General features: G+C 37.4%; 1 protein-coding gene across 19 annotated transcripts in view; it reads right to left on the bottom strand.

The window, feature by feature from the left end:
• ADGRL3 (adhesion G protein-coupled receptor L3) overlaps nt 1-18,714 on the bottom strand; it is an 870,273-nt gene that overhangs the window by 660,157 nt on the left and 191,402 nt on the right. The gene's annotated exons all lie outside the window — the stretch shown is intronic.

Raw genomic sequence — 18,714 nt, forward strand, 5'->3', positions numbered from 1 at the left:
TTTGCAACTGAACATCAATTAGTGTAATTATTGGAGTAATGTCTGCCGGTACAAATGGACTGTGACGCCATGATAACAGGTGCTTGTTCTTATGTGTCCAAAAACTAGAACAGCGCCTGCACACAATGGATGCTACGCATTGACCTGGATCCTCTCGACATTCATATGGTGAAGCCCTAAATCTCAGAGCCTCAAAGGAAGAAATTAAGGTTGAATGAAGTCAAAAGGTTTCTAGGGAAAATTCCCCACAGCACCTCCCTCAACAACTCTGGTCATCAGCTGTGTAGGCTTCTGTTTCTGTTTCTGCCTTCCACACCAACCCATGTGCTCTAAAATTCAGTTCCATTCTGACCCCAATCTACCTGGGGTGACTACTGTGCTCGCGGGTCACATTCTCACAAGTCTGCCCTCCAACTCCAGAGGCCAACTTTCAATGTGCTTCTCACTGATCAACTCTCAACATCTCCACCAACCCTTCCTCTGTTTACTAATCTGTTCAAATGGCTCACAACTCTTAGGAAAACAACAGAAATTTACATGTTAATTATAAAAACGTACAACTCACAATCCAATGGAATGGAAACAAAAGAGATGGGAGAAGGGGCACGGGGCTTCAGAGCTGCCCAGGAGCAAAGCCTTCCAGTACCCTGACGTGATCTCCACCAGAAGCTCTCTGAGTCCTGTCCTTTGAGAGCTTTTTGGAACCTTCACCATACAGACATGATGGATCAAGTCACTGATTGAATCACTGGTCACTCAGTGGATGTCCAGGCCACCTCCTTTCCCTGCAGACTAAACCTTCCCACTCCCTAATCACATGGTTATACGTCTTGGTAGAAAATCCAGACCCTGACAGGATCCAGGAGCCCCAGCCACCAGTAATCGCATTTGCATCCAAAAAGACACTTGTCATTTCAGAGATTCCAAGAGTTTTAGAAGCTGTGTGTTGGAGATCATATGCATGGTTCTTACTGCATCACTGGGAGAAGCAGTTATTCAACAGTGCTCTTACAAGAAGAAAAGCTAGAGAGCTATCTTGTTCCCAAGCTGTCACCCTCCACATGCACGCACCTAGGAAAAGCCAAGTCAGGGCACCACGAGAAGACAGCCTACAGGAGCCATCATCTCACCCTCTCCCACATGGGCAGCCAGGCATGGAGACGGAAACAGATTCTGGAATACTGTCCCATACCAAGGGATCCAAAGTGTCATCAGTCCACCCAGAGAGGTGTGTATGTAAACTGCTGGGCCTGGAACAGCTTAATTCTGGCATGCGGTAGTAGGCAGCTCATTGTAGTCCCATGTGTACGAATACTCTCCTAACACTTAATTAACGTGTTCACCTCAATCTGCCTAAACCTTTGTCTAGTTCTCAACTTGATTAAAACAAACATGTGCACTTGCCCCTAATGGTAGAGCTAGAAACGTACCAGAGGATTCCAATTCACTCCAATCAAGGTGGCATGTACCAATGCCATCTTACTTGTTAAAGTGATCAGTTTAAGCTCATAATTGATCAAAAAGATAGGATTAAGTGTCAAAGGGATTACATAAATAAGACCAGTGTCTGCAAATAATTGATAAAATTAAAAAGGAGAGAATGATCCTACATGGGAAGCAGGATACACAGCAGACTCATAGAATGGAAAAAGCCCTAAACAGCACTCTGGCCTCAGAATCAGCCCTTTAGACATTTGGATCTGACTAAAAAGCCTATGAGAGTTTCGCAGGCATGGAATGCCAAGACATTACGGCAAAAAAAAAAAAAAAAAAAAAAAAACACCTAAACGAAAGATCTCTGTGAGTGAGATTCCAGCAGAAAGAACAGGCCATCAAAGAAGGAAGTACCTTTCTCTGAAGGGAGGAGAGAACTTCCACTTTGACCTTGTCGAAATAAGATCGGAGTTGGCGAACTCAAGAGGCTTCCATAGCCTGGGCAGCTCATGACAAGAGCCTCAAGTGATTACCGACATAATAAATAAGAGTGTCAATTGTTAAATCAACAACAGGCGTCACTGTGCATCTGCTCCCCATGTAGGACCTCTGCCCTTAATGTGTTGTACTATGCGAATTAATGGTAAAACTACTACTCAAACAGTACTCTATACTTTGTGTGTCTCTGCGGGTGCAATCTGTTGAAATCTTTACTTAGTATATACTAAGTTGATCTTCTGTATATAAAGATAATTGAAAATGAATCTTGATGAAAATTGGGATGGGAGAGGGAGTGGGAGATGGGATAGTTGTGGGTGGGAGAGAGGTTATGGGAGGAAAAGCTGCTATAATTCAAAAGTTGTACTTTGGAAATTTATATTTATTAAATAAAATTGAAAATAAAAAAAAAAAAAACAAAAACAAAAAAACATGTGCAAAAAAAAAAAGTGCCAGGCATTAATTCTATTAAGTCTATGTAGGTTATATGACTGTTTTTTCTTCAAAATAGAATGGATCATCATATTCAAATTATCTGTTGAAATCACACAGAATAATTTTGAAAACACAGTATTTGTATTCTCATCTTTGTCCAAAAATCGTAAAAAATACTATTCTCCAACACCAACCCAGAACCAGAAAACTGAATAGACCAAGGTTTAGTCAGCCACATGCCACAAGATTACCCTGCCACTCTGCTTTTTTCGTATGTCTGGTGGGTACAGATTTTTCTTTCTCACATTTTGTAAATTTTGAATAAAGTCAAAGAAGAAAAATATTTCATGACATGTGAAAAATATATGAGCCTCACATTTGAAATCTTGCTGGATCACAGCATATGCACTTGTCTGCACAGTGACTGGGATTGCCTTTGCCCTACAGCACCAGTGTCTGGCCTTCCAGACCACAGGGCCTTCAAAGCCTGAAGGATTTACAAGCTGGCCCTTCACAAGAGAAGTCTGCCGACCTCTTCAGCTAAGTAGTGGTCTGTAAAATGGGGCTGATTTTAATTTCTGAAATGCTGCCATACATCCAGGCCTAATATTAATACAGAAGTACTGACCTATATTACCTGAGCTGAAGTTCTGTATGGGTTTTGAACCATGTCATGTGGGATATCAGTCTGATTAATATTTTATATATTTAGGGATGACAATCTAGAAAAATATGTATTTTATTGTCAACAAGAATTAACATCTTTTCATTTAACTGTTGTTTATAGCTCTTGTTTATTTTCCTGTTCAACTGTGATCTTTCAACTTTCTATTTGTTGAATTTTTGTTTAGTGGAACATAGAGTCTTTGACTATAATTCAAACAATAAAGGTTATCTTGAAAATAAATAAAATATTAAGTTGAAAAATGTCATTATGCCATAGATCCTTGAAACAGATACACTTAGATGCTGATGATTTAGCAAAATTAAAACTGTAATAGTTGCTCAGTAAACACCACTACAGTGCATGAAAAATCCTTATTTGAGCAAGCCTCTTCCGTTCCTATAGCATAAAGAGTTTTCAGTCATGCTTATGCATGTATGTAATTGTATGAAACACAATTATTTTCCAGGATATTCTAAACATTAAAATTTTACAAAAGTGAAACAGGAATATAATAACAGTTTAATAGCTAACTCAAATATTTTCAAAGTAAATAAATATTCTCCAAATGCATTTTGCGTTCAGTGATCAGCAGGTCCAACTACTTTTTTCCACTACAATCGTTTAATGGATCCAGTGTTTCACACTCACTGAATCAATCAGTCTCATTTCTTCCTCAGGATTCTTTTCATGCTTGTGATAAAAATTGTTAAAATGGAATTTTAAATGGCTTCCTCAAGCCCCATGTTAAAAATGAAAATTGTAAGCAAAAGTCCCAGTACAATTTCATTTACCATATTTTCAAGAAAATTTCCAGTGAAAGAAATATCCTCTCCTTCCATATGAACTCTCCCAAGTTCCCTAAAGTCAGATTTGCAGTTATTTTAAAAATGAAAAGACAAATTGAATAAGTTTTTTAAAATGCACAAGTGCTATAAAAATCATTTAAAATCTAATGAAAACAGAACATCCACATGAGGATTGTAACAGACCATTCAGTGTACTGCACAAACACGTGACATACCATTAAACAAATATAATTAAGGACAAGGGAACTGTACTTTTTTTTTTTTTTTGTAACTTTAGCTGCACATATGGAGTATTTCGTTTCACTTCTGGTTTACTTTCTTTTAATCAAAGACCCCCACTGTAATGCCTTCACACAGGGCTCAGTGTTGTGGTTACCATGGAAACCATAATTCTGAATGTCCTAACTTGTGTGATTAAAATTTAACACAAAGTAACATTGATAGTCTCCTCCATTTCCACAACCACCAATATCCAATTCTAATTAGCAGCACAATGCCTGGTTTGGAAGGAAAGCGCTGTGACTGCTATAGCCTCACATTGCTGGTGATTCACAGGGATTCTGAAAAACAATATATAGAGATACTTCTCTCCCCAACGTGCTCCTTTTAAACACAGGAATTATTTCTAGCTGACTTTCTCTTCACCTCTAGAAATAAAGTACATAATTTTTTTTCTTTTTATATACTTTTGCAGTGTTTTTTTTTTTTGTTAAATTCTGCATTAATTTTACTTGCCTGTTCAAATGATGAAAAAGCTTTTTTTTCCCACCATGTTCTGATGCTCTAAGGTAATAAATGAAAGTATAGGACATTTTAATTCCTCAAATCCACTTGTAACAATTATACTCACTTCTATAATTATTATATTGCTCTCTTCAACATGGAATTAACCCTTCCAGATCTATGAGTCATGAAGATGTAACATTCACTAAACCATTTTATATAACTGGAGATTAAAAATTCAACTGAATCTTTTCCCCTTTCTTCCTTTTTTTTAATGAGCACTCTCGTTGGAGCTGATAAACACTCAGCACTCCATTAAGGAAATATATGCTCTCTTGCTGATTATTTTGATTTGCTGAAAATTACATTGTCTCAGGGGCATGCTTGCACGGATCGTGTGCCCTGGTACTCATCGCCTCTACTTATAACTAAGTATGAATTTATTACATTAGTCAACACAACATTTTAAATCTGGAAATTACAGCCTGTCATCCCAACTGAGATCCTTGTCTACCTTATCATACATAAGAGCAAACATGAATGGCATCCCTCCCCACTACTGAAATGTGAAGGAAGACAGCTCAAGTTTATAAAGCAAGAGGGATTATTTAAATGTTAACCACTTAGCATCCGAAGAATATCTGTCATTATGCTCTCAATCTGTGGGACAGAAAGTGAGGCCCACACAGGTTTAGTGATATCTTCAAGGCCTGCTCTATCAGAACCACTCTAGTGGTGTTAGCTGTTCATTGTTCTTAACCATCCACTAGAGAAGAATGCCATGTCTCTTATCTGTTGACACCTTTGTTTATACACCTTTATTTATACATCTTAATATATAATATACATTATATATATATATAAAATATATAAAGCACAGAGAATTTGTAAAATCAATCTTGAAAATCGGTAGAATTCACCTAAAAAGATAAAATTGGGACAAACACAAATAATTTTTGTACATTATTGTCTGCTATATGATTTATGCCTGCTAAAATTATTCATTTATTTCACAGTAAATATATGCTTTTAAGGATACAGCATCAGCAATAACACAAACTTTCATTGCCAGGGCTACACTAGTTAACAGTGCCCTTTACTGATTAATATTCATTCTTGCTCTGAAAAATATTAGAAACTCATCTCTATTCTTGAGAGCTTCATAGAATTGATTTAAATGCTATACATTTGGAACTAAAGATACAAGCATTACATGAAGTAAGACATTTTCCTTCAAATGCCATTTTGACTTTAGATTAAGTAATTTTAATGATGTCTGACTCCATGTACAATTACCATGTCTATATACTTTCTACTTACAAGTGTGGAATTGTCCAGCGCTATAAATGGTCCATTCAGGACTTTTATTTCTAATTAGAATTTGTGAATAAACTCAAGTAACCCTCGTGGGAGTTATTCTTTTCCTTGCAGAGACAAAGAATGAAGGAGGGAAGAGACACAGTGTATGTGTTGGTTGGTGGGGATGTGAGCAGGGCACTTACAGAGAGGTGAGGAAGGAGAAAACACGCAAGCCAAAGAGAAGAAGAAGTAAGAAGATCCCTGTGTTCACACATTCTCCACATCAGATGTGACCTGGACACTGAAACTAAAAATATTCGATCCTGAATGATCTTTTGGATACTTTGGTTCCAATCAATGCCAAAGTATGGAAAGAAAGTCAAACAGGTAAATAAGATAAAGGTGTTCACAGCAGAGGTTCCTTAGTGCAGCTGGGAGATTCCAGAACACAGCAAACAAAAAGATATGCTGCAAAACCTAGGGAGACAGCAAGAGGCAGGAAGCAAAGACGATTCTACTAAGTGACACTGAACATGTCTAAGTTACCAGACAGGACCCTCAGGACTTAAAGTTGTTAACCAAATCTACCTGAAGATTCCAAACACAAATTCTTTGGCACATTTTAAGTGTTAGCAACATAGGAAAAAATAAAATATCTTAATGGGGAAAGAAGACGACTTTCTTCAAGCTGGACTGTAGTGCCATTCAATGTGATTCATTAGCATCATTCTCACGCCGTGGTATTTTATGAAGAGTATACAGATGTTTTTCAATTCCTTACAGTATAAAAATAGATCATATTATTTTTATTTTCATAGCTCTTAGTAAATTATTCTTTATCACATTCATTTCCATGGTGTCTCTTTTTTTTTTTTTTTTTTGACGGAGTGGACAGTGAGAGAGAGAGAGAGAGACGGAGAGAAAGGTCTTCCTTTTGCCATTGGTTCACCCTCCAATGGCCGCCGCGGCTGGTGCGCTACGGCCGGCGCACTGCCGTGCGCTGATACGATGGCAGGAGCCAGGAGCCAGGTGCTTCTCCTGGTCTCCCATGGGGTGCAGGGCCCAAGCACTTGGGCCATCCTCCACTGCACTCCCTGGCCACAGCAGAGAGCTGGCCTGGAAGAGGGGCAACCGGGACAGAATCCGGCGCCCCAACCGGGACTAGAACCTGGTGTGCCAGCGCCACAAGGCGGAGGATTAGCCTGTTGAGCCGCGGCGCCGGCCATGTCTCACTCTTCATTCTTGGATGTATCACAGAGGACACTGAGAAATGTCCAGCATCACAGTTTCTGTGAATCATTGCTCAATGCCCTTGTTCTCAAAAGGTAAAGTAAAATACATCAAAATCAACACCACTTTATTATTTCATCATTCAGAGTCTAGCCTGCTGGGTGTAAAAGAGACATCTAAATGTATAAGAAAAATGGTTCCTTCCAGAAATTTCCACAATGCCTCCTGTTTACAAAGCTCAAATTCACTCCCTTTTTCAAAGCACATGATGCAGGGGCTATCCAGTGCCTGCTGTATGCCTCACCCACTACATTTCCTACAACTATATACTCAAAGGATCTTGGGAGTAAAATACATAGAACCATTTATTCAAATTTTCAAATCTTGCTTTGAAGAAATGGTTCTTAGTGATAGGGATTCAACAGACTGGGGAGCCTGAGAAGTTAGTAGTTTCAAATTATTGAAAGATAAACTACTCCTGTGGTTTACTCAAATTTTCCCAAGAGAGATATTCCTATGAGGATACATTAAAAAGTTTGTGGAAAAATAAAATAGATACTTGTTTTCATGCTCTTCAAAAAGTTCATGGAAAATGTGTACTATGGAAAAACTAAGTATGGAAAGTGTTTTGGATCCCAATAAATTGATCTTTGAATTACCTTTTGCCATAATATTTTTGTGGTTTCTTTCTCGTTTTTTAAAAAGATTTATTTAGTTATTTGAGAGGCAGAATTAGAAAGAGAGAGAAAGGATTTCTTCCATCCACTGGTTCACTCCCCAAATGGCTGCAAGGGCCAGAGCTGGGCAGATTCGAAACCAGAAGCTTCTTCTGGGTCCCCCACCCCCACCCCATGCATGCAGGGGCAAAAGCTCTTGGGCCACCTTTCACTGCTTTTCCAGACCATTAGCAGAGAGCTGCATTGGAAGTGGAGCAGGGAGGACATGGACAAGGCCCATATGGGATGCCAGGGCAGCAGGCGGAGGCTTAGTCTACTGCACCACTGCACCAGCCCCTCCCAAGATCTTTTTAATATTCCCTTGTGTGTAGCACGCAGAACAGAACTGGGCTGTTCCCCACCAGCACCTTAGGAACTACAGAATGTATGGTAACTATGTGGTACAAAAGAGAGGGAAAGGTTGGCAAAGAAGTAGAAGAGACAACCAGGAACTGAGAGCTAGAAAAATGTTTCCAACTCATAGATCTCTGTGAAATAGGTAGGATGAGAAGCAGCACTTCAAGAGGTCTTGTGCTTCCCTCTCTCCCTGGCTTATCTCCACACTTGTCCATTTCCTGTCTGTATCTTTCTGTGTTTTTAAGGCTGGTCAGGACACTGGAATCGAGGTGATGCAGCTTCACTCAATCTGTCCTGCCCCTGAATTTATTGTTCTGTAAAAGCACTGCTGCTGGACCCGGTGCTGTGGCGTAGTAGGCTAAGCCTCCGCCTGTGGCACCAGCATTCCAATGGGCCTCGGTTAATGTTTCTGCTGCTCCTCTTCCAATCCAGCTCTCTGCGATGGTCTGGGAAAGTAGGAGAGGATGGCCCAAGTGGTTGGGCCCCTGCACCCATGTGGGAGACCTGGAAGAAGCTACTGGCTCCTGGCTTCAAATCTGCCCAATTCTGGCTGTTAAGGGCCATTTGGGAAGAGAACCAGCAGATGGAAGACCTTTCTACCTCTCCCTCTCACTGTCTATAACACTACCTTTGAAATAAATAAATGAAGGGCTGGCACTGTGGCACAGCAGGTTAAAGCCCTGGCCTGAAGTGCCGGCATCCCATATGGCTGCTAGTTCTAGTCCTGGCTGCTCCTCTTCCGATCCAGATCTCTGCTATGGCCTGGGAAAGCAATAGAAGATGGCTCAAGTCCTTGGGTCCCTGCACCCACATGGGAGACCTGGAAGAAGCTCCTGGCTCCTGGTTTCGGATCGGCACAGCTCCAGCTGTTGTGGCCATCTGGGGAATGAACCAGCGCATGGAAGACCTCTCTCTCTGTCTCTACCTTTCTGTGTAACTCTTTCAAATAAATAAAATAAATCTTTCAAGACAAAGAAATAAATAAATGAATCTTAAAAAAAGGCACTGCTTCTCAGGATGATAGTGAAAAGCATTTACAATTTAGAAATATTTATGAGGTGAACAAATAAAAAATAGTCAACAACAGGAAAAAAAACAAACTCATAGTTTAAAACTCCTTTATACATAATTTGGTAATAATTGCAAATGATGTAGAAATCTGCTATTTTCTGTCAAAGTGAACTTTTAGAAACCAAACTATTACAGTTATGTGTTATAATATTGCCTTATTTATGAGCAAACTAACAATGAAATATAAAACTTTATTTCACTGAATCAAAGTATCATTCTTTTTAATAGAAATAATAATTACATCTTTCTTACCAGGTCTATTAATCAGATTTTCTCTAGACCAATGAAAGAGTACAATAAGCTACTTATGAAGGAAGGATGTCTAATTTAGACACTGGTTTTGGAGGTTCGTAGTCTAAAAAGAGGGGGGTCCCATAATGGACATCTGGCGAGGCCACACAGAGGCAATGGCAAAGTCTAGGAGGAAGAAAGATCACATGGTGTGCCAAGAGCCAGAGAGTGGCTAGGAGAGTTTAATTTTTTATCAGCCCTCTCAGAACTACCTTCCTAGGGCACACCCCAGGTGAACTGACCTCCCCTAGGCCCATCCCCTAAACTCCACAACTGGCAAAGCCAAAACTGTGTTGGTTTCTTGTTGCTTTTACCTATGAAACACAATCTAATGTCAAAGATCAAAGCCCTTCAACAGATAAAATGCCCAAAGACCTCAGTTAAATGGAGTCAACTTAGCAATATTTCACTCAATGTAAGTCGAAATAAGAATCTCTCCTGTCAGATAAACATAACAAATTTGATATTATTTAGCTTGACATACAAAGACATTTCAAAAAGTTAATGGACAATGAAATAAAGTGGTAAATTTATATTGATGCAAAAATGTTTGGAAACCCAAACATAGCCATCTTCAGAATACTCATTTGCACGAACATTTTGAAAATTAGAAAGTGCTTTACAAGTTATCTATTAATTTCATTTCCCACAAACGCTCTGAAATATCGTTGTATCATCCCATAAAAGTTAAAACACAAACATAAACATCTGATTGATTCAGAGCATTATGAAAAAGAGTAAATACTTCCTTTTTTTCTTTAAATGAAAGACCTTAATATCATTAACAAATGGAATGGGCTCACATTTTAATTGAATTTCCAATCTAAATGTATTAAACATGAATATACATAAAAGGAAAATGGGAAAAATCTAATTGTTTTTAATTACTTTGTTAAAAGTTTATTTCCTTTTATAGTTAAAGCTAAAATATTTTCTCTGGATGATCTCTATCTATCTAGACATACACAAATACATACACACACAGGCAAAGTGAGAAAGGCACACTTTTGTATATAAGCATTTGGATAAAAGGCACTCTTTTCCATAACTCTCTGTAAATAAACTCTTTTGGACCTTAGCTAAAACAATTTATATAAAGCAATTTGAAAATGATGATCATGATGTGATTTTTAATTTATGGTCTCATAATTATAAATGCACTGGTAAGTTTGGTGAAGGCTTTAGGTCATTATTCTGGTTTGTCTACTAGCATTAGCCCAATGTGCTCTCCCAGTAGATGGGATGATAAATCCATTAATGTCACTCTTTCTAAACTAATAGTTGAGCTATTGCCTTCCATACCAGTGTTTCCCACACAGTTTTATATTAAATCTATTCCTTGATATTCTGTTGAACTTAATGCCAATGAAATCCTTTTCAATATCTTATCATTTTCTGATCTATTTCAAATAGGCTACAGTTAGCTATTTTTAAATGGAAATTTAAGTTGCTGTGATGTTGCCAAATGACTCAATAGCATATTAGAACCACCATATTTTATTATATTTATTGTGCAAGATTAACAATCTAATAGTGAGTATGTTTTAACTGTAGCTAGAAAATAGTCCAGCAGAGAGAAAGCACCTGAAATAACACAGTAAAATTATTAGGATAGACCTGTATAACCTTAGTCAAGTGCTAAGTTTTCCCAAGTTATATACACAGCAAAAGTTTTATAATACATTTTCTCCAGTCTTATTAGCAATTGTTTTCAAAGGTGACATAACAGGGAATTACTGCTACAATACTGACTAATCCAAGCATAATGACCAGAAACATTCATTTCCCTTGGACATTTACACCATGTCCATTATAAGTATCAAACTTTCATTTTCACCATTTATCTCCAATTATCCAGAAATAGAAAATTCAACAATATGCCTAATTTAGCCTACTTACTGAGGATGGCATTAAACTAAAAGGAAAAATAATCTATTAGAGATATTATTTGTGGAATAATGAAAAACATTGATGATTTTTTCATCGGCATCTAAAAATATTGAGACACAATTTAACAAAAACATATTAGCCTTTAAATTGTATTTCTTCACTCATTTTCATAACAGGCATTTTACAAGATTACACATGCATTAGCACCAACTTTTATAAAATCTCGCCATTCACAATTTTTGGCAAGAAAGCCAACAAACAACTGCTTTGTTCTATTACACGTCTATGAGGCAATCTGGGAAGACACTAACCAGGAATTAAATTTTCTGAGTAAACATTTCAGCTAATTACATTACTGATCTAGGAACACTGAAGGCAGCAGTAGGCCAAATCAAGAAATCCAATTTCTTTCTTTCTTTTTTTTTTTGAAGCAATTAAATTCTCCTCCACTAAAATATTTTTCAGAATCCAGGGGAAAAAAGGATATATTTTATGCTGGGAAGATAAATCCCAGAAATTAATCCACCCACTATCGTTTGACAAATGAGCTAAAATCAATCCCTAGAGAAAGGGCAGTCTCTTCAACAAATGGTTCTGGGAAAACTGGATCTATACATGCAGAAGTATGAAACAAGATTCCCTACCTTACACCTTATATAAAATATCAACTCAAAACAGATCAAGGATCTAAATCTACATCTGATAACATCAAATTACTACAAGAAAGCATCAGGGAAACCTTGAAAAACATTGGCATGGGCAAAGACTTCTTGGAAAAGAACCCAGAAGCACTGGCCATCAAAGCAAAAATAGACAAATGGGACTGCATCAAGCTAAAAAGCTTTTGTACTGAAAAGGACACATTCAGCAAAATGAAGAGGCAACAGACAAAATGGAAGAAAACATTTGCAAACTATGTTACTGATAAAGTATTACTATCCAGAATCTATAGAAAGCTCAAAAAACCCAATAGCAACAAAAAGAAACTATCTAGTTAAGAAATGGGCAAAGAACATGAACAGGCATTTTTTCAAAGAATGAAATTCAAATGGCAAACAGACACATGAAACAATGCTCAGGAACACTAGCCATCGGGGAAATGCAAATAAAAACCACATGAGGTTTCACCTCTCTCCAGTTAGAATGGCTATCATCCAAAAATCAAGAAACAGCAAATGCTGATGAGGATAGAGAAAAAGGTGTAAACTAGTACCACCATTATGGAAGACAGTATAGATTCCTCAGAAATCTGAAAATAGATATACCTAATGACTCAGTAATCTCATTCCAGGAAATTTACCCAAAGGAAATGAAATCAGCAAGAGAGTTATGTGTACCCCCATGTTTATTGTAGCTCAACCCAGATGTCCATAAACCAACAACTAGATACAGAAAATGTGGTACATATATGTATGTTTATCTATCTATCTATCTATATACATACTGTGAAATACTACTCAGTCATAAAAAAATAATGAAATCGTGTCTTTTGCAACCAAATGGATGCAACTGGAAACCATTACACTTAGTGAAATAAACCAGTCCCAAAAAGATAAATACTGTATTTTTCCCTAATTTCTGGTAATTAACATACAACTTACAAAAAATGCATGTATTTGAGTGAAATTAAATTTTTTTGACAGGCAGAGTTAGACAGTGAGAGAGAGAGACAGAAAGAGAGAGAGAGTTATAGACAGTGAGAGAGAGACAGAGAGAAAGTCTTCCTACCATTGGTTCACTCCCCTAATGGCTGGTGCTGCACCAATCCGAAGCTAGGAGATGGGTGCTTCCTCCCGGTCTCCCATGTGGGTACAGGGACCCAAGCACTTGGGCCATCCTCCACTGCCCTCCCAGGCCACAGCAGAGAGCTGGACTGGAAGAGGAGCAACCGGGACTAGTACCCAGCGCCCCAACCGGGACTAGAACCTGGGGTGCCGGTGCCGCAAGCGGAGAATTAGCCAAGTGAGCCACAGTGCTGGCCTAGTGAAATTAAATTTTTAGAACTAATTACTGTTTACAGCCCTTGTCTATACTCTTGTGGAACAGTGTTTTGTTATTGCTGTTGTGGTTTGTTTTTTTACTTAAAATCTGTTGAATGCTTTATTTTGTAGAGGGTTAAGTATGTGATTATAAAATAAACTAAAAGAATGTCATTGTAAAAATTAAAAGAAAAATAAGAAAGGAAGGAGGAGGGAGGGTGGGATCCATGTAGGAGAGAGGGTAGGGTGGGAATTATCATTGTGATCTCAAATCAGTGTAAATGAAATTTGTTCATTTTATATAAATAAAAAGGTTCTTAAAAGAAAGATACACAATACCTATTCTTTAAGTGTAAATTTTATAACATTTAAAGAAGAAAACATTTAGTCCTCCAAGGCTAAATAAACCTTAAAGGTACATTTGTACCTAAAGGTACATAGATCAGAGGCTTATGTGAAAGTGCAGTGCAGGGAGCCCATCACTGTACCCTCGTCGGGGCTCAGGGCACTGTGCGTGGGAACAGCACACAGAACAGTACAGCGATCAGTCCCAGGGCCCACTTAAGGTTTCTTATTTCATTTTTGATCCCTCTTATGCATTTCTCATAATCTCGAGACATCCTAACTGCATAACTATCTCAAAATAATATCTGTTTAATTATGTCACTAAGAAACACAGAGTATAGAAAAGGTCACCTTAGTATGTCCTTACATTTCCTCTTAAATTTCTTTATGAATACTTTATCATCCAGGAACATCATATTCTCTCCAAACAGATGAGTAAGGAATAATCTGGTCTTTCCCCGACCACTTTCCTAAAATGTCTATTCTGTCTCATTAGCAAAATCCTTTTCACATGCTGGCAATTATTCAGGATTTCCCAAGGCCTTTCATTCAGAATTAATTTCTCCTTTTTTCTCATGTTTCTGCTACAGAGTACTTGGTATTTTATCACACAGCTAGTTGTACTTTCTTCTGTATTCCCACCTAGACTTCGATTTTCTCTAAGTCAGAACAGCATTATTACTCCAGATCACAGCGGAGGCCTGATGCACTGATGCACACCAGAGGCTAATACAGTATATACCAAAAAGGTGTTCTTAAAATAAATGGGTTATTATTCTGTATTCTTCTTAAAGATTTATAATAACATTCCTTAACATTTAAAAGGTGTTACTGGAGCAGACACTTGATCTCGCAGTTAAGATGTCTCTTTGGATGACTACATCCCAAATTGAAGTTCTTGGAGTCTACTACCACCTCTGTTCCCCATTCCAGCTTCCTGCTAATGTGCAACCTGGAAGGGCAAGAGTGATGGTTCAAGTAGCTGGGTCACTGCCACTCACTGGGGAAAAGTGGACTGGGTTCCCTGCTCTGGCTTGGACCTGCCTCCAGCCTCCTTCCCTCTCAAAGCAATTTAAAAGAATAAATAAGATGAATTTTTAAAATATGCTACCTAATGAGGTAATAGTTGCTGTGCATTAAGCAAATATAACCAAAAGGAATACTGTAATAAGTCTCTTTTCTATATAGATGCCTGAGTCTAAAGGTATTTTCAAAAACACATAATCACTCTGAAAAAAAAAACAATTTTTTATGAAGCCTGTGTTTCATAATTAATGACAGGCATCAATTAAATGACTTTTATTAACATGAGAAACAGGGGAAAATTTTAAATTTACAATTCTCAATAAAGTTCCCTAATAGTTAAAAATTGGAACATGAATTTATATTCTTCATATATTGGTTTAATCTCATTTATATCTAGAATTTTAGAGATATTAATGATGGTTTCACATTCAAGTTATCTGGAATACTTAGTGGATTCTTTTAAGCCCTAAATTTGTTTTTTATATCATAAGTAATTTTTAAAGTCTTCAAAATATGTATAACTTTAACTTCTGACAGTATATGCCACAATACAAAGTAACTTTTTCTTCTCAATGATCCAAGATCATCATAGAATTGCAACATCATATTTTTTTAGAGCAAGAAGGTCCTTTATGGATAATCTAGTGCTGCTTTCACTAATTGGACAAATGAGAATTCTACAATCCAGAGAGATTATCCAACATGTGCTGGGTCTCACAACAAGTTAATGACAAGACCAAGTATGGAGTGAAGACAACCTGCTCCAGATCCCAGGTTCTTCCCAACAGGAATCATGTTTGTAAACAGTACATCTGAGCCCCTTAGACAGTAGAGAATTTATACTCATTCATCTAGCATACAATGAATTCAGCATGCTATAGTTACTAATCTCTTATGATGACCTGAGTGTTTAGTTGGCCTTTATCACTAATATATGATGTCAAATTCAAGTTTCATTTTCAGTATTTCTAGTCTTTTGTAATTTTGTGAGGTCCTGTGAGACTAAATTTCTTAGAAAATATTGCAAATCACTGTCTCATTGAAGGTTTTTTTATGTAAAAAGTACTTGACAGGAACTTTAGCATGAAAGAAACAGATAAATATCACATCCAACGCCAAATAATTAAACACTAGTCCCTCTGCTCATTCGTTCTGGTATCTTTTACTAGAGGAAGAAGGAAATACCCATAACAAAAGTGAACAATGTCACAGAAGGAAAAAAATCATAAAAATAGTATTTTTCACATGAACAATGTAGTTTTCCTACCCAAATTCAGAAACCAATAAAAGCAGGCCCTGCCATATCAGGCTAGTGCGATAAATTATTTTTTAAACTCAGCACTTGAAAAAGATGAAAGTTTTTGTGAAACACAAATTTGTTAAAAAGGACACAATAAATCCAAATAAAAGCCACAGGAGCATAAACAGATAATAAAAATAAGAAAAAGTATAAAAAAGTACATACATATACAATATGACCTAGCAATTGTACCCAAAATTGTACTACAGATCAAAATTCACGTACACAAACACATAAACACAACTGTTTACAACAACAATTTATTGTCACCAAAAATTAGAAGCAACCCAAATGCTCATTAAGAGGTAGATGGAGAAATGAAGTGAAATACCACTCAACAATAAAAAAAGAATGGGTCATTGCTATTTGCACAGGATGAATCTCAAAGGCAGCATGCTGAATGAGTGAAGTCAGTCTTCACTTACTGCATGATATGACATCCTGACAAAATTAAAATACAGGAAAAAGAACAGACCAGTGACTGCACAGTCTAAGAGGCAACAACAGGGTGTGACTACCAAGGAGCAAAGGAAGGAATTCTTGGTGACAAGATGTGTTGTATCCTAATTGTGGTGATAACTGTAGTTTTTCCATAGGTCATAAATTTCAGAAAATAAAACAGAAACAAATTATAAGCATATCTATGGATAGACAGTATCTGAGGTTGCATAGAAATAAAAATTTGTTAAAATCCAAACATGCACAATTTCAAATATCTATGCTCAATAAAAATCTAAACATACATACTCAATTAGGAAAGCAAGAACAAATCCTCCCCTCCAGAAAAAAGCAAAAAAAAAAAAAAAAAATCAATAACTAATAATGCAATGCTTTTAAGTTAAGACACAAAATAACAATCTGTAAGTATTTATAGCTTAGAAGAGATCTCACTCCACTCATTATACCATCTCTGATTCAGGCAGAAAGAAGCAGTCTTTGGAATGACCACAATGTATTTTCTTTTTTTTCTTTTTCTTTTTCTTTTTTTTTTTTTTTTTTTTTTGACAGGCAGAGTGGACAGTGAGAGAGAGACAGAGAGAAAGGTCTTCCTTTTGCCATTGGTTCACCCTCCAATGGCCACTGCGGCCTGCGCAAGGCGCTGATCCGATGGCAGGAGCCAGGTACTTATCCTGGTCTCCCATGGGGTGCAGGGCCCAAGCACTTGGGCCATCCTCCACTGCACTCCCTGGCCACAGCAGAGAGCTGGCCTGGAAGAGGGGCAACCGGGACAGAATCCGGCGCCCCGACCAGGACTAGAACCCAGTGTGCAAGGCGGAGGATTAGCCTAGTGAGCCACGGCGCCGGCCTCAATGTATTTTCAATGCCATGGGTTACTGGTAGCAGTGGACAGTTTAAGATGAAGCAAATCTGATCAACTACAAAAATCAGAACACACGATTTTGACAGGGCTGCTACTAGTTCAGGGACTGCTCATTAAGACAAGAAATAATGAAAAGTTAGCGTCAATAATTCGTGTTGAATGTACATAAATTTTATAATATTTAATAAACATTTATTTTAACATTACAAAATTTAGTACTTTAGCAAAATGCTGTACACAGCAAAAAATACTGTTCAAAAGATATTCAGTAATGGGATATGATTTATTAATCTTTGTAAATTTCTTTAAAAATGGGTTCTGTTTTTGTTTTGATGATTAAAACGTAAGTTTGCTGCTGGGTGTATTTCATTTGCTGCTCACTGCCTCATGTCCTGTTCTCAGTTTCACTGATGGTTGGCAACTTTTGCTTTACTCAACTGACTGGCAGCTATCACTCGAATGTCAGCCTTATCTTTATGCAGATATCCAAAGGCTACCATTTATGCATGTAATTCTGAAGGGCACTAAACTACACAGCTGACAGACTGTGACAGCCACTCTATCTCCAAGAATGGAATAAGGAACAATGACTGTCTGAATAATTAATGTGCTTTTACTCTGCCCATGGCCAGTCTTTACATCCTGCGCATGCTGTGGTTTTGAAATTCATCAGAAAATGTAATTTCATAGCACACCAAAACTTTTTTTTAATTTATGTACACAATGGGGTGAAAAAATGTGAGAAAATTAATAACCTTCTTTTTAAGGTGTTAAATAATATAACCTTCTTTTCAAGGCTTCTACCTAGAGATGAAAATTAACATCCAACTCTGCATGATTTTCTGTAAAAAACAAAAATTACTTACTCTGAAAAACATATCACTACTTCTATAATACATAAATAAATAAATACACAAAACAGCATATAATTCGGTTCCCTACACAGCTCAGTAAAGAGCACAACCATCAAGTGGGATGCCAGCTTCTAATCTAAGATTTTTCCTTGATGTCAACTATTCATTCACTACTCAAATGCAATCAGTCACAAAGACCTGCCAATTTTCTTTGTAAATACTCTGAAATAGGTCACCACCACCCAATGTTTACTGCTGTGCCCTTAAACGGGGTCTTCTTTACACCTCACCTGAGTTACTGACAGTATTTCCCAGGTCATCCATCTGTCTCCAATCACGGAGTCACCGCGAATGCACACGGAGCTATCTTTCTAACATACAAATCCATGAGAAAGGCCAGTGGTAGACTACAAAAGACCCATTAAAAACAGAAATTCAAGGATGCTTCCAGAGGAAATGTTTAGAACACACT

The sequence above is a fragment of the Oryctolagus cuniculus genome, chromosome 8, assembly GCF_964237555.1.
Source record: "Oryctolagus cuniculus chromosome 8, mOryCun1.1, whole genome shotgun sequence".
In the NCBI taxonomy this organism is placed as follows: Eukaryota; Metazoa; Chordata; class Mammalia; order Lagomorpha; family Leporidae; genus Oryctolagus; species Oryctolagus cuniculus.